The sequence below is a fragment of the Helianthus annuus genome, chromosome 5 (genome assembly GCF_002127325.2).
Source record: "Helianthus annuus cultivar XRQ/B chromosome 5, HanXRQr2.0-SUNRISE, whole genome shotgun sequence".
Classification (NCBI taxonomy): domain Eukaryota; kingdom Viridiplantae; phylum Streptophyta; class Magnoliopsida; order Asterales; family Asteraceae; genus Helianthus; species Helianthus annuus.
The window spans coordinates 41177319-41193063 of record NC_035437.2 but is presented as its reverse complement, the minus strand read 5'-3'; the positions used below and the strand labels follow the sequence as shown (position 1 = coordinate 41193063).

The 15745-nt window shown below is 34.9% G+C and overlaps 1 non-coding gene across 1 annotated transcript; it reads right to left on the bottom strand.

The window, feature by feature from the left end:
• Nucleotides 1-6579: 6579 nt before the first annotated feature.
• Nucleotides 6580-6686, bottom strand: LOC118492853. The gene has a single exon (XR_004894854.1). It is a non-coding gene; the product is annotated as a small nucleolar RNA R71 (small nucleolar RNA).
• Between the last annotated feature and the right edge of the window lie 9059 nt (nt 6687-15745).

Below are 15745 nucleotides of genomic sequence, written 5' to 3'. Positions count from 1 at the left end.
TACAACTACAGGGACTGTTTGTGTAATAAATAAAACTTAAAAACTAACTTTAGTTAAAAAAAACTAACGGAGGTTCATTGAGTACCAACATATTAATATATAGGATTATTATATACCAATTCTATAGGTTGGATTATTATTTACCAACTGGGCAAAGGATGATTTATTAAATACCAATTTTACTAATAACTTAAGAAACGAAGGAAATATGATGCAAATAAATGCTACTGGATATAATGTTGGCATGGGACCAAACAAAAGTAACAAGAGGGTGTATGGATGCGTGATACAGAAAATATTATAGAATATTAAATAAACATATTCAAGTGAACAATTTTAACATAAATGATTTATAGAACATTGTGTTGTATAAGTTATTTTTATTGTTTTAAGTTGTATAGTTACATTATTAGTTGTTTTCTATTATAGAGGTTTAATAAGTAACGAAACGTTAGTGGAAATAGAGTTAAATGCCAAAATGTCCCTAATTTGGGTTATTTTGTTAGTTTAATGCAAATGTTTCATTTTTCGTTTGTATGTCCAAAAAGGTTTCACCGTTGTCATTTTACTCCATTGGGTTATTTCATCCATTTTTTCTGTTAACGAGAAGGGCAATTCGGTCATTTTATATAACCGAAATGCCCTTCTAGTTAACAGAATTACATATAAAATGACTGAATTGTCCTTATCATTCACAGAAAAAAAATGGATGAAATTAAACCAGTGGACTAAAGTGGCAACAGTGAAACCTTTTTGAACCCACAGATAAAAAATAAAACCTTTGATCTAAACTGACAAAATGACACAAACCATATAAACTAAAAGACATTTAACTGTGGAAATAAGAGTAAACGTTTTTTTAATATCTAAATGCAGGACGGACAATGTGACATAATTCACAAACATAAGGATTTGTGTCTCAGTTTCGTTATTATATAGGTTTATCTGCCCACAAAGACGCTAAGGATGAAGTTTGAGGCCCACCAATTACTAAAAGCAATTGCGTGAATAAATTGATGTATAGTGATATTTAAAAATGGACGCCTAAGGATATGGTGTTCTAATCCTCTTAGAAAACTTTACCTTTAATATTTTTATACAACTTTTTCTTTACATCAATGTTTTACACTAAGGATATGGTCTTCTAATCCTCTTAGAAAACTTTACCTTTAATATTTGTATACAACTTTTTCTTAACATCAATATTTTACACCTAATACCGCTTAACCTTTCATATATAAAGACTTGAACTCGCAAAAGTAGTACAGAGGCATTACCATATTCCTCACAGAGTGTTAAATATTTGAAAGGTTCGGATTCGATGATTTGTATATTAGTGTTCATCCATGGGAAAAAAAATATTCATGACTAAACGTTGATAAAAAAAATAAATACATCGCATTGACAAAGCCGAAATATGGCAAAACATCATATTTTAAGACATTGATGTTGTTAAGTGCGTAAAGATAAGCGTAAGAAGTTAAGGTGGCTCGGCTCTAAATATTGAAACATAGATAAACAAAAAAGGATTCACCTCATGGTTTTGAATAAAAGTTACGTCGGAGAACTCGCTTTGAAAAGATTTCACGTCCAAACATTGATAAAAATAAGCATGTCGTAATGGAAAATTTAAAATTTCATAAAACATTATATTTTAAAAGTTGTAAGAGAAAAATAAAACTAAAACTGTGAACCAGCTTTGATGAATTTTTTGTCTATGTTTCGATGACTTTTTTGTCTATGTTTCGACGACTTGTACATTATCACGCACAAAACTCCGTTTTGAATAAACTTATATCGAAAAGTAAATAAAAATAACCACATCACAACGATATATTCAAAATTTTATAACATTATATTTAGTGTTATAAAATTAAAACAAAAACATAAAAACAATCTGATGGTGCCGTTGGCCTGAATGTGGTTGAAAAAAAAAAGAAATCACTAAAGTTCGAGAACCAAAAACTGTAAACATATAATATATTATTTTTTTTTCAAATAATAAATAAAAACTATAACAATATTATACTCAAATTAAATAAAAAAATGTTTGTTTTTATGATGTATGTTTATTTAAAAATCAAAAGAGAGGGTAGTTGGTTTAAATGTCAATAATATGTTTAAAAATTATATCGTATGTTTTAAAAATCATATTATTTAAAGTCTCAAAATTATATAAAATTACATATTTTTCCTTATATGTATTATAATATATTGTACGTAGTTATTATAAAATAATTCTTCCACGCTAACATAACAAGGAACCTAAGAATAATATAGATTAATTACTAGGTTAAAACCCTGTGTAATACACGGGCTAAATAAATGTAATTTTATATACCAAGTAATAAAAAATATATTTTCAAAAACCTCGTTTATTACATGGGTTGAATAAATGTAATTTTATATCTTCCTATACTAATAAACAAAAATCTTTTTGTACACATGTCACTCTCTAGTGCCTCCTCCCTTTTAATAATAATATTACATATTAATTTATACATAAAATATAATATAATATTAATTAATATAGTTAGAGATAAACGTCTAAATTCAAATTTAAATAATAATTATCTATAACAAATATAAATGTATCAAATAATATAATGAGTATAATATTATTTAATATAGTTAGAAATCAAACGTATAATTTCAAATTTAATTAATAGTAAATTACTTTTTGAGTCCCTATGTTTTAGTGGTTTTAATCACTTGAATGCAAAATAAAAAAGTTTAACACTTTGAGTCTCTAACCGCTCATTCACACCCTCTGTAAAAAATTCAAAAAACCTTTTGTAAGGTTGAGTTCTCTAAGTTCTCACAACTTGTAGAAGTTTTCATTTTACCCTAACCATATATATTTGTTAAGATAAAATATATTATTTGGATATAAACTATAATTACTAATAAAGTATCAAATCACATGTACAAGTAACGAAAATATAACTGTTCTTTATTTTTACTAATTTATCTAAATAAGTCATTTCATTAATAAGAATTATATATTGTATTTTTTTTATTTGAATACTCATTAAAATAAAAACTTTAAGGACAATTATACCAAAATAGCCGGTAAGCGGGCAACAAGCTGCGCCGCTACTCATTAAAATATATAAGTTTATAATTTATATTTTTCGTCACTCAACCCGTGTAATACACGGGGTAATAAAACAATATATCTTTAAAAATCTCGTTAATTACATGGGTCGAATAAATGTAATTTTATATATTAAATAATAAAAAAGTTATATCTTTAATAACCTCGTGTATTGTATGAGTTAAGTAAATTTAATTTTATATATTAAATAATGAAAAAAGTTACATTTTTAAGAACCTCATGTATTGCATGGGTTGAGCACATGTAATTTTATATACCAATCAATAAAAAGTTATATCTTGTTATATCTTTATAAACCCTGTGTATTATAAAATCTTTGTACTAAACTGATAAAATGGCTCAAACCACATGGACTAAAATAACATTTAACTCTTTACATTATATTAATTTATATTTAGTGTACGTCTTTTATTAATTTCAAGATAAATAATTTTGAAATCTAATAAATATTTCAAAAAGCTATATTATCTTCTATACGAATTGTTTAAATTTATATTAAATTTTATTTTATAATTATCTTTTAATTAATATTAATTATAATTAAGTTGGAGATAGAGATGAGAAAACTAAAAAATAGATGGCTCCAATGAATGACATGTGTCCTTTCATTGGTTTCTTTTATTATATAGTATAGATATAGATGTTTTATTTTTTTAATAATTAATAAGTGAACATCACTTAAATTTAGAATTTAATTTTTTTGTCTGTTTAAATTATATCATTTGAGTGTGTAAACGAATATCAAATTTAGTTTATTCATTGTTTTTCGTTACTTTTTATTCATTAAATATTAAGTTTATGCCAATAATTTAGAGTTGATAAGATTTATATTAATTTAATTAATATTTAATAATTTAAATTAAATAATAATTATTGATGTGTGTAAAATGCAACATATAAATCACATCAATTAAGGCATAAAACTAACCCTTTTTAGTACTAATGTTGGAAAAAGAGTGTTTTTGTCTTCCTTTTGTATTTTCAGGATGAAATGAGCTCAAAATCACAAAAGAAGCAAAAAGACAACTAATTCTACCATAAATACAAGAAAAAGGAACAAAAGTGGATTGCCCGGACCCTCAACGGCACCTCCCAAGGCAAAGGAGAAGAAACAAAGTCTGAACACGCCCCGTGTCCAGCGAACACGGGGGCGTGCCCAGGAAGCAGCAGAAAAGACAAACTAGTAGAAGCTTCCATTGCCAACCACGGGGCCGTGTCCAGCGAGCACGGGGGCGTGGTGAAAGTACAGCAGGCGCATTAATTGTAATTCGCAATTACAATTAATGAAGTGAGAGAATGTCAGACGGGCACGGGGCCGTGTCCAGCGGACACGGGGCCGTGTCCAGCCTTCTGTTCAGCCTATAAATAGAGGAGCTTGGCTTCATTCTCTCTCATCCCTTGGCACACCACCTCTCTCACACCTCATCCACCACCCACCACCACCATAACACCATCATCCACCACCATCATCCATTGTCCATCGTCGAGTGTGTGTGAGTCGTCTCGGGATCCAAGATTGATCGTAAGAGTTCTTGACAATCAAGGCCATGTTTGCCTAAGTCTCTTACATCACTTGGTGAAGACAAGTGTTTAGTATAATACTTTTTATTTTTAATCTTTTGCACTTTTTATTTGGTTTTGTATTAATGACTTTAATAACTAGTTACTTATGTTGAAGGTGATCTTTCCTTATCGTTTGTCCGTGGTGTCTTGACATTATTTTACTGTCTATATAAAATAAAAGATTTTCACCATTCATATCTCCACGGTCTATATGGAGGTATGTTGGCTACCTGGTCGGGGGTTAAGGGAACGGTTTGGTAAGGGTCTTGCCCTTGTTCAGCGTTTAGAGGTCCTGCTTGGGACCTGGGTCAAATTTAGTAGGATCTCCTTCAATGCCCATAGGTATTGGATGGCGGGGATCCAAACTCTTTGACCCCCTCATAAGTTAACTACTATTAATACTATAACCCGGCTATTTAGGACTGTATCCCTGCTGACTCAGACTACTTAACCGAGGGTAACGTCACCGCCAAAAGCGGGGCCTACCACAATTTGCATTAATAACTTAATTCATTATCTTTCAATAATCCGACCCTTTAGGATTGTATCCTTGCTGACTCAAACTACTGGGTTGAGGGTAACGTCGCCTTCAAAAGAGGGGCCTACTACAATAACTAAGATAATCTCTTAAACAAGTGCAAAAGTGCGAAAATAATCAAAGGTTATACTAACACACGTGTCGGATCCAAGTGATTCATCTTGTCTATCTGTTTTATTTTATTTTATTTTTCAGCATTTAGTTAGTTTTTATTTTTCTTAGTTTAAAACATTTTTCTAACCTTTTGATTTGATTAGACGTTGAGGATAAACCGGTATTAAAAGCTCTTGTGTCCTTGGACGACCTCGGTATCTTACCAACACTATACTACGTCCACGATGGGTGCACTTGCCCATATGTGTGTTTAGTGTTAGTGAATATCGTGTTTTATAAATTTAAAACTTGGCTTAAAGTGTAAAAAGGGCTTAAAATATACATTAAAAATATATTACACTACACGCACATCAAGTTTTTGGCGCCGTTGCCGGGGACACAAGGATTTTAAGAAAGTTAGGAATCAGCGGCCTAACCATATTTTTATTTTTTATTTTTTTTTTAGGATTTTTTTTTAGATTTTCAGCTTCTGCAGAGCTCAGCACGGGGCCGTGCCTGGTCGGACACGGGCCGTGCTCAGCAACGTTACTGGCAGTTTTTGTTTTTCAAGTTACAGAAGGCTGACCACGGGGCCGTGCCAGTGCAACACGGGGCCGTGTCCAACTTCCAGTAACTGGGATCTGAAAAACAATCACTGTAATTCCGACCACGGGGCCGTGCTCACTCAACACGGGGCCGTGGTGAACCTTCTGACCAACATTCTTTTCTGTTTTTATTGCAGGACTTGGAACCCGACGCCATCCTCACGTAGTGTATGAGCTCCAGTTCCAATAAAGACATAAAGGAACCGCTAGAAGAACCCGAACGCTTTCTCAGAAAAAGGTTAAAAGCCAAAAACCAAGAGAAGGTTTCGGGTGATCCACCCCCAATGGCGGACCAACGTACCCTTATGGATTATCTACGGCCCACCGTAGGTAATCTAGGCGCCGCTATCAATGCCCCGAATGTCGAAGCCAATAACTTCGAACTTCGACCGCATTTGATACAAATGCTCCAAAACTCCGCAACCTTCCACGGGCTTGCGGACGAGGATCCTCATCTACATATAACTAATTTCTTAGAAATATGTGATACCTTTCGGATCAATGGAGCATCAAACGACGCCATCCGCCTTCGTATGTTTCCATTCTCACTAAAAGACCGAGCGAAAGCTTGGCTCAACACCCTCCCAGCTGGATCGGTAAACACCTGGGATGAACTAGCCCAAAAATTTCTTTATAAGTATTTCCCTCCTTCTAAAACTGCTAAATTAATGGCTGAAATTAATACATACTCACAAGAGGACGGGGAATCCTTATATGAAACTTGGGAAAGGTTCAAGGAGCTATTACGCAAGTGTCCCCATCACGGCCTCGCAATATGGCAACAAGTATCCACTTTCTACAATGGATTGTTGCCACACACTAGGCAGACACTTGATTCTAGCTCCGGGGGACTTTTAGGTAATCGACGCCCACACGAAATATATAATCAGATTGAGGAAATTGCTCAAACCAATTTTCAATGGCACACTCCCCGGGGAAATAAGTCTATCGCCCCGGGCGCCCATAAGGTCGACGAAAGCACCTCTTTACAAGCCCAAATTGAGGCCCTTTCTTCAAAAATAAAAAAATTAGAAATGACAAAAACAGTCTCGGTTATGGCTTGTGAAGGGTGTGGTGGGTCACATGAAAATTGGAGTTGCATGAAAGAAACGGACGATCAACAAGAAATGGTAAACTACATTGATAATAGACCTAGGCCGTCGGGTCCTCCAACGGGAACTTACAACCAAGGATGGCGAAACCACCCAAACCTTGGTTGGAGGGAAACCGGCAATAGTAGTAACCAACAAACCCAACGAACAAACTTTCAGCAATCAAGAAATGAGTCACAAAATTTCACTCAACAACAAGGTGGACGAGAAAGGCTCGAAGATACTATATCTCGCCTCGTCTCTGACACTGATAAGAAAAACTCGGAAAGATTTCTACAATTAGAATCTAATTTTAGAAATCAACAAGCTAGCATTCAAAACATAGAAAAACAAATAAATCAACTAGCACAAAATTTTTCCGAGAGACCGCAAGGCGCATTACCTAGCAATACCGAAACAAACCCAAAGGCGCAAGTTCACCTCATCACACTACGAAACCGCACCGTAGGGCCTGCAGAAGTACCTCCACCAACGGAAGAAACAATGCCAACACATCTGCAGGAAAAGAACTCTCCTCCATCTCCAGAGCCTACCAAGGCTCCTCGAGTTCCGTACCCCGGTAGGTTAATTCGTCAAAAGACCAATGAGCAGTTCGCAAAATTCGAAAGTCTGTTAAAACAATTGCATGTCAATATTCCTTTTATCGAAGTCCTAACCCAAATGCCCAAATACTCTAAATTTATGAGGGACTTCCTTACACATAAAAAGAAAATTGAAAATTTGCAATTAGTTAATTTAGGCGAAGAATGCTCTGCCCTCGTACTCAATAAACTACCCCAAAAGAAAATCGATCCCGGAAGTTTCACGATTCCATGCTCAATAGGGGAATCACCCGTTCGCAATGCCTTGGCCGACTTAGGGGCTAGCATTAACCTCATGCCCTCATCGATGTTCAAAAGGCTTGGCTTGGGAACCACGAGCCCTACAAAAATAAGCATACAACTCGCTGATCGATCAATCAAGTTCCCACAAGGTGTCATCGAGAATGTCTTGGTAAGGGTAAGCAGATTCGTTTATCCAGTTGACTTTGTCATACTTGACATGGAGGAAGACACCGAGGTCCCCCATATCCTAGGGAGACCCTTCCTTGCCACAGCACAAGCAGTGGTAGACATGAATGACGGGACACTGACTTTGAGGTATGGGGACGATGAGGTGAAGTTCGGAGTTGGGAAGAGAATAGAGGACGACGACCCAGTCAATTACATGAAGGTTATTGATTCAAGCTTGGATGCCGCTCTCCGACGGTGTAACATGGGAAGCAAGGCACTCCACTCAGAAGATATATAACCAGGAATCGGGTCTAGCCAAGGACCCTTATAAACGTGGCGCACCACGGAGGCATTCCGCGGATCTATCCTTAGTTTAGTTTAATCTTTTAGTTTTTGCAGAATAAAACACACTCATGGTGGTAATGGATGAAAAAGGGAACGAGAAAAATGGAACCATGCACGAAGAACAGAGCAACCCGACAAAAATTTCCATCACAGAAGGCTCAACACGGGCCGTGCCCAACCAACACGGCCCCGTGCTGAGCCCCTGCAGAAAATCACCCAGTTCAGGTAACTGGACACGGGCCGTGTTCAGCGGACACGCCCCCGTGTCCAGGCTTCTGTTTCAATTCTGTAATTTTTGTTACTGGCACTTGACCACGGGGCCGTGCCCGGTCAACACGGGGCTGTGTCCAGGATGCCAGTAACATAAATCTTTGCTTTTTAACCCACTTTTATACATTCTAATCAACCAAAAACATTATTTTTGGACACATTGAGGACAATGTGTAATTTAAGTGTGGGGGGATGCTTAAACCCTTGAAATTTTGCAAAATCCTAAACACAAGCCTTACACAAAACTCTATTGGAACCGCTAAACACCCCAAATTTTTTTTCAAAAACTTTTTCATTTTTTTTTATTTACTTGTCTTAGTTTAAGTTGGGAATAACAAGTTCTAAAAAGGTTATATTTTTACAAATTTACAACCGATAGCGTCGTGATAAAAAAAGAACCAACATAAGAAAATTATGAAACGGTATAACAAGTCTAGTTAAAAATTCGATTATATATGCTTGGTCACATTAAAAACCCATTCCCACAAAAGTGAGTTTTGAGCCTTTATTGAGCACAAAAATACACATATTTAGATTAAATGCTCATTTTTCGTTTCTTGTGTGAATAGCCGCTCGGTCCTTACAAATCTAGAACTTGTCACGACGATACATTCCCGGTCCTTACCAACTTAAACCCAAGTAAGTAAATGATGGAGGCATTAGGACTAACCATTTTTTTCTTTCAAAACCATTATTTTTCATTTTTTTTACCTACCCAAAATCCCCCTAGATAGCCCCTTTGAGCCTAAACCTTTCATTTCATTACCCCAAAACCCTTTTTACCCACCAAAAACCTTTTTATTTATTTTTTTTAGTAACAAGTTCGCTTTTTCGTAAACTCACCTTTTTATGTGACGATTAAAAAAAAATGATGATGATGAAGTCAAAAACAAACAAAAGCTATAAAAGCTTGTTTGGAGAAATACTTCAAAATAAAAAGTCACTAAAAACAAGGTACTTCACGAAAACCGACGCTTGTTACGATTTTCGCCCTTTTTACTAACCACTAACCAACCACCCACCTTTAAACCCAAGCCTTCACCCAAAAAGTCCTCTTGATATTTACAAAGGTAAAAAGTTAAAAAGGAGGAGGATTGATTGCTTGGCAAGCCTATGGAAGACGTAAGTTCCGTGCCGCTCTCGAGTGATTCACTAAAATATACACCTTCGGCCGAGTGTTGAGTGATCTCCCGTGAGGTATGTGAACTTGTATATAAATGGAATTTTAATAAGGCATGCTATGCCCAAATAAGTAATTCATCTTATGAAAAGTTCAAAATAAATCATAACGAATAGGATTGTAAATAAATAAAAATAAAACCTATAAAAACCTTGGATTCCCGACACTCTAGGACAAGCCAAAAAAAAAAACTTCTTTTCTACCTATTCCATTTGGGAGTGTAAGCCACATTTAAAGAGTTTTGCTTGAGGACAAGTAAAAGTTCAAGTGTGGGGGTATTTGATGTGTGTAAAATGCAACATATAAATCACATCAATTAAGGCATAAAACTAACCCTTTTTTAGTACTAATGTTGGAAAAAGAGTGTTTTTGTCTTCCTTTTGTATTTTCAGGATGAAATGAGCTCAAAATCACAAAAGAAGCAAAAAGACAACTAATTCTACCATAAATACAAGAAAAAGGAACAAAAGTGGATTGCCCGGACCCTCAACGGCACCTCCCAAGGCAAAGGAGAAGAAACAGAGTCTGAACACGCCCCGTGTCCAGCGAACACGGGGGCGTGCCCAGGAAGCAGCAGAAAAGACAAACCAGTAGAAGCTTCCATTGCCCACCACGGGGCCGTGTCCAGCGAGCACGGGGGCGTGGTGAAAGTACAGCAGGCGCATTAATTGTAATTCGCAATTACAATTAATGAAGTGAGAGAATGTCAGACGGGCACGGGGCCGTGTCCAGCGGACACGGGGCCGTGTCCAGCCTTCTGTTCAGCCTATAAATAGAGGAGCTTGGCTTCATTCTCTCTCATCCCTTGGCACACCACCTCTCTCACACCTCATCCACCACCCACCACCACCATAACACCATCATCCACCACCATCATCCATTGTCCATCGTCGAGTGTGTGTGAGTCGTCTCGGGATCCAAGATTGATCGTAAGAGTTCTTGACAATCAAGGCCATGTTTGCCTAAGTCTCTTACATCACTTGGTGAAGACAAGTGTTTAGTATAATACTTTTTATTTTTAATCTTTTGCACTTTTTATTTGGTTTTGTATTAATGACTTTAATAACTAGTTACTTATGTTGAAGGTGATCTTTCCTTATCGTTTGTCCGTGGTGTCTTGACATTATTTTACTGTCTATATAAAATAAAAGATTTTCACCATTCATATCTCCACGGTCTATATGGAGGTATGTTGGCTACCTGGTCGGGGGTTAAGGGAACGGTTTGGTAAGGGTCTTGCCCTTGTTCAGCGTTTAGAGGTCCTGCTTGGGACCTGGGTCAAATTTAGTAGGATCTCCTTCAATGCCCATAGGTATTGGATGGCGGGGATCCAAACTCTTTGACCCCCTCATAAGTTAACTACTATTAATACTATAACCCGGCTATTTAGGACTGTATCCCTGCTGACTCAGACTACTTAACCGAGGGTAACGTCACCGCCAAAAGCGGGGCCTACCACAATTTGCATTAATAACTTAATTCATTATCTTTCAATAATCCGACCCTTTAGGATTGTATCCTTGCTGACTCAAACTACTGGGTTGAGGGTAACGTCGCCTTCAAAAGAGGGGCCTACTACAATAACTAAGATAATCTCTTAAACAAGTGCAAAAGTGCGAAAATAATCAAAGGTTATACTAACACACGTGTCGGATCCAAGTGATTCATCTTGTCTATCTGTTTTATTTTATTTTATTTTTCAGCATTTAGTTAGTTTTTATTTTTCTTAGTTTAAAACATTTTTCTAACCTTTTGATTTGATTAGACGTTGAGGATAAACCGGTATTAAAAGCTCTTGTGTCCTTGGACGACCTCGGTATCTTACCAACACTATACTACGTCCACGATGGGTGCACTTGCCCATATGTGTGTTTAGTGTTAGTGAATATCGTGTTTTATAAATTTAAAACTTGGCTTAAAGTGTAAAAAGGGCTTAAAATATACATTAAAAATATATTACACTACATTCAAGGATGGTCTAGAATAATGACAAGTGTCCCTCCATTGATTTCTTTTATTATATAGTATAGATATAGATGTGACAAGTAATTTTCACGGTAACATATTTAATCAACATAAACTTTTTTTTTTAATCAGTGTTTCTAAGTTGTATACTTCTTACATACGCATATGTATATTTTCACAGCTTGATCCCCAGCGTATTAATTGTCCAACGTTTATAACCACTAATATAAAGTTATAATATTTAAAATATCACATTAAAATTTTGTCACACATAAACATAAACATAGAATTCCAAATATCCATACATTAAATTAAAGTCATAAAACATAACAAAATCCAATTTAATTACTAAGGCAAGCCCTAAGTGTCTTCATCTCAAGTTCGGCTCACACTTATGTACCTGTATCAAGCGTAAAAGAAAAACGTTTTAATTACTAATTAGGCAAGCCCTATGCCTCTATCATTGAAATCAATAGAAGGGTTTTGTAGAACTCAAAAAACTAATGAGAATGGGTTTTAAATCACCTGAATTGATGCTCGATTGAAGGAGATATGCTATGAACAAGTTACGAGCACTAGAAATTCTTCACCTTGAATCCGAGTGATTGGAGGCTTGTTATTTGGATGGAGAGTGAGGAAATGTGTGTAATACTTCCAGAAATCAAAATATGTACGGGTTGGGTGTCTATGATACGAATTTTAACAAAATGGCTTAGGGTTCTTGAGAACTTTACTAGTTTCAATGGTGACTTAAAAATGATTAATAATCGATTGATTATAATGTAATTCGGAACGATTTGGGTGCCTTAATCTTAATCTCAGGGAAACCGAAACGAATGGGATCGACATCCATTCGTACTGTCGCGTTTTGAATAGATTTAAATCGGGTCGGGTTGGGTTTTTTTTTGGGTTGGGTTGTGTTGTTGATGTTCTAACGAAGAGGAAAAGGGTTGTAGGTCCTTGACCGGGTTATGTTTAAGAATAACACGTGTTGGTTAATTAACAAACATCACTGAGGTCCAGTTGTCAGGAGTGCTTACATTGTAACGGGTGGGTGATTAGTTTGCAATTGTTGCAATCTAGACCCCTCATATCTATAAATTTAAAGTTCAAAGTGTTACATCTAGGTCCCTTGAGTTTGTAAGTTGGTTTGTTAGTATAATTAACTTAATGTAAGGATTTCTTTATAAAATCTAACTTTACCCAACATTTAAGCTAACTTAGTTGATTTACTTTATAAACCCTAACAGAGTTACCTGATTATATTTATAAAGTTAACGCTTTTGATCTCTTACGTTATCATATCCATTAAATTAATAACTAACACGTCACTAAAATAATAACTAAAGAAATATATGAAAGAAATTTCTTTTTCATTTATATCATGTAGAATCCGGCTTACAACACAAGTCGGGTTTCGAGGATCCGTTTATCATATACATAAAACCTTCCAGACTAACTTGTTTGCATGTATTATTAATTTTGTGTTGTTTACCTATGTATGTATACATGTGTAGGTGATATATATATATATATAGATTAAGGATCATGTAAAAAGTAGCAAGTGTGTGAGAAGTGTAAGAAATAATATGGTGAGGACATGTGTCTTTAATTAAAATTCGAGACTAACGGTAATAGAGTAATTTCAATAATAATCATTTTAATTAACAAAATCTTTCCATAACTATTTTGAGAGATTTTAGGAAACCATATATTTGGTATCTTTCTATTATTAAAAATCTGGTATCAAGTATTATTTGATCCATAAAATTCGTATCAGCATTTTTGTTAATTCGCAGGTATAAAACACCATACGAATTCCAAAAAACACCACAACTTGAATCCATTACAGTCATAGTGTTTTAACATCTGGAATGATTTTGATTATTTTGAAAGTATAATACACCATTCATATTCTAAAAACACCACGACTTGAATCGTAATACATTCAAGGTGTTTTAACATCTGGAATGATTGCATTACACGTTATGTGTGGTGTTTTACACCTGCAATTCTAGTAGATCTTCTTCGTATGTTCTTTTAAACCTGTAATCATGGTGTTTTACACCTACATTCCAGTGTATGTTCTTCTTATGGTTTTTTACAACTGCATTTACACCTGCATTCTAGTAGTTGTTCTTTGTATGGTGTTTCACACCTGCATTCCAGTATATGTTTTTCGTATGGTGTTTTAAACCTGTATTCCAGTAGACTTCATATCATGCTACACATAATTTTTTTCTCAATATAAATATAGCAATATGATACTCATCTTAAAGATACAAAAAGCTTGTTATTACGGTGTATTTAAAAAAAAAAAACGTTAAGTATAGAAAGTTATTGATGTTCAAAAAAGATGGATGGAACTTGCATGTGCATTAAAGTTAATAGCAGTTTCTTTATTTAAACAATACAATATAAAAAGACACTATTACCCCTAATCTAGCCAAATTAGTCAAAAAAAATAAAACATAATATACATTTTAAGCCCATTTCGATCTCAACCATTAACTACAGGATCTAAGGGCTTAAAACACTTCTTACACTTCTCACAAAACCACCCCTTTTTAGACTAACCCCATGCATATACACCTTAAAAAAGGGAAGGTCGTATACTAGCACGAGTGTGTGTATATATATATATATATACACACTAAAATAGTCATGTTTTTTAGTTTTAAAAGAGTCTGGTGAAAAAACAATAAACATTATTGTTTTTATATAATTTATAAGATTGAAAAAATGACTAATTCATTTGTTTTTCCATAATCTTACATTGTATAGTGTTTGTCGTATATCCACCATATCTCTCTATATATAAAGAAAAGAACATAGAGGAGGTGTGATTGTTATAAATATTAAAGAACTTTTGTCTATCTTTTGAGATTCCTATGAGATTAAAAAGAGTAAACTACAATTTGAATTCGTGAGGGTTGACACAGGATTGCACATTGAACCCCTTCTTCTTTGCTAATTTGAACAATCAAGTCCCCAACGTTGCTCAATCGCAACAATTTAGTCCCTGATAACATAATTGGTTAGTCAACCGTTAGTTGACGGTTGGAGCATATTGGTCTTTTTAACTTGGTTGTTGGGTATAATATAGTCTTTTCACTATTATTATCCAACAAACTTGTAATCTTATCTAAATCTTCTAATGTTGGAATGTATGGTGTTGTAACTAATGCAACCTAATTAGCTGGAGTAATCGTCGTTATGAATACAACATGAATGTCTTCCGAACAATTTATGAGGATAAAGTCTTAGCAACCTTTTTGCATGTCACTTAATGCATCAACAAACCAGATTAGGGCTTTTCCCCCAAACCCTAGGGTTATCGCTACAAAAGACTTACATTAGCATTTGTGGTGGTTTTTCCCGTGCTGCCTTCGCCTAATTTAATGACAGCGACTCTTGGAGTATCGTCGACGAGCTCTGGATTGCGATTGTATTAAAGCAATGGTGGTGGTAATGTTTGATTAAAGCGATGGCGATGATGGTTGATTGAAGCGGCAGTGTTGGTGGTGATGTTTAAAGGTTTGAAAAAGATGATTATTTGATTTGCGGGAATCCAGCTCATCAATTTTCTCATCTTCCTTCAACCTCTTAACCGGAAAATCTAGGGTTTCTTGAAGTGATTAGCAGGATTTGGTTGTTTGTCTAATTCCAGAGTTACGCAATTTATTTTTCAATTTTCACTACTGGTTATGATTTTTATACACTACTAATATGGGTTGTTATTTTCACTAGTGGTGCTTATATTGTCGTTCGATTTATGATGACACTGTAAATACATGCTTTGATTTGAAGATGATGATTTGGGGTTAGGGCAAACCTAGAAGCAGCTGATATAAAGAAGAAGGAAGCAATTTACACATTTAGTCATTGAGGGCATTTTAGACATTTCACTCTATTTTTAACATTGATGTAACAGTCAATTGTTGCAATTGAGCAATATTGGGGA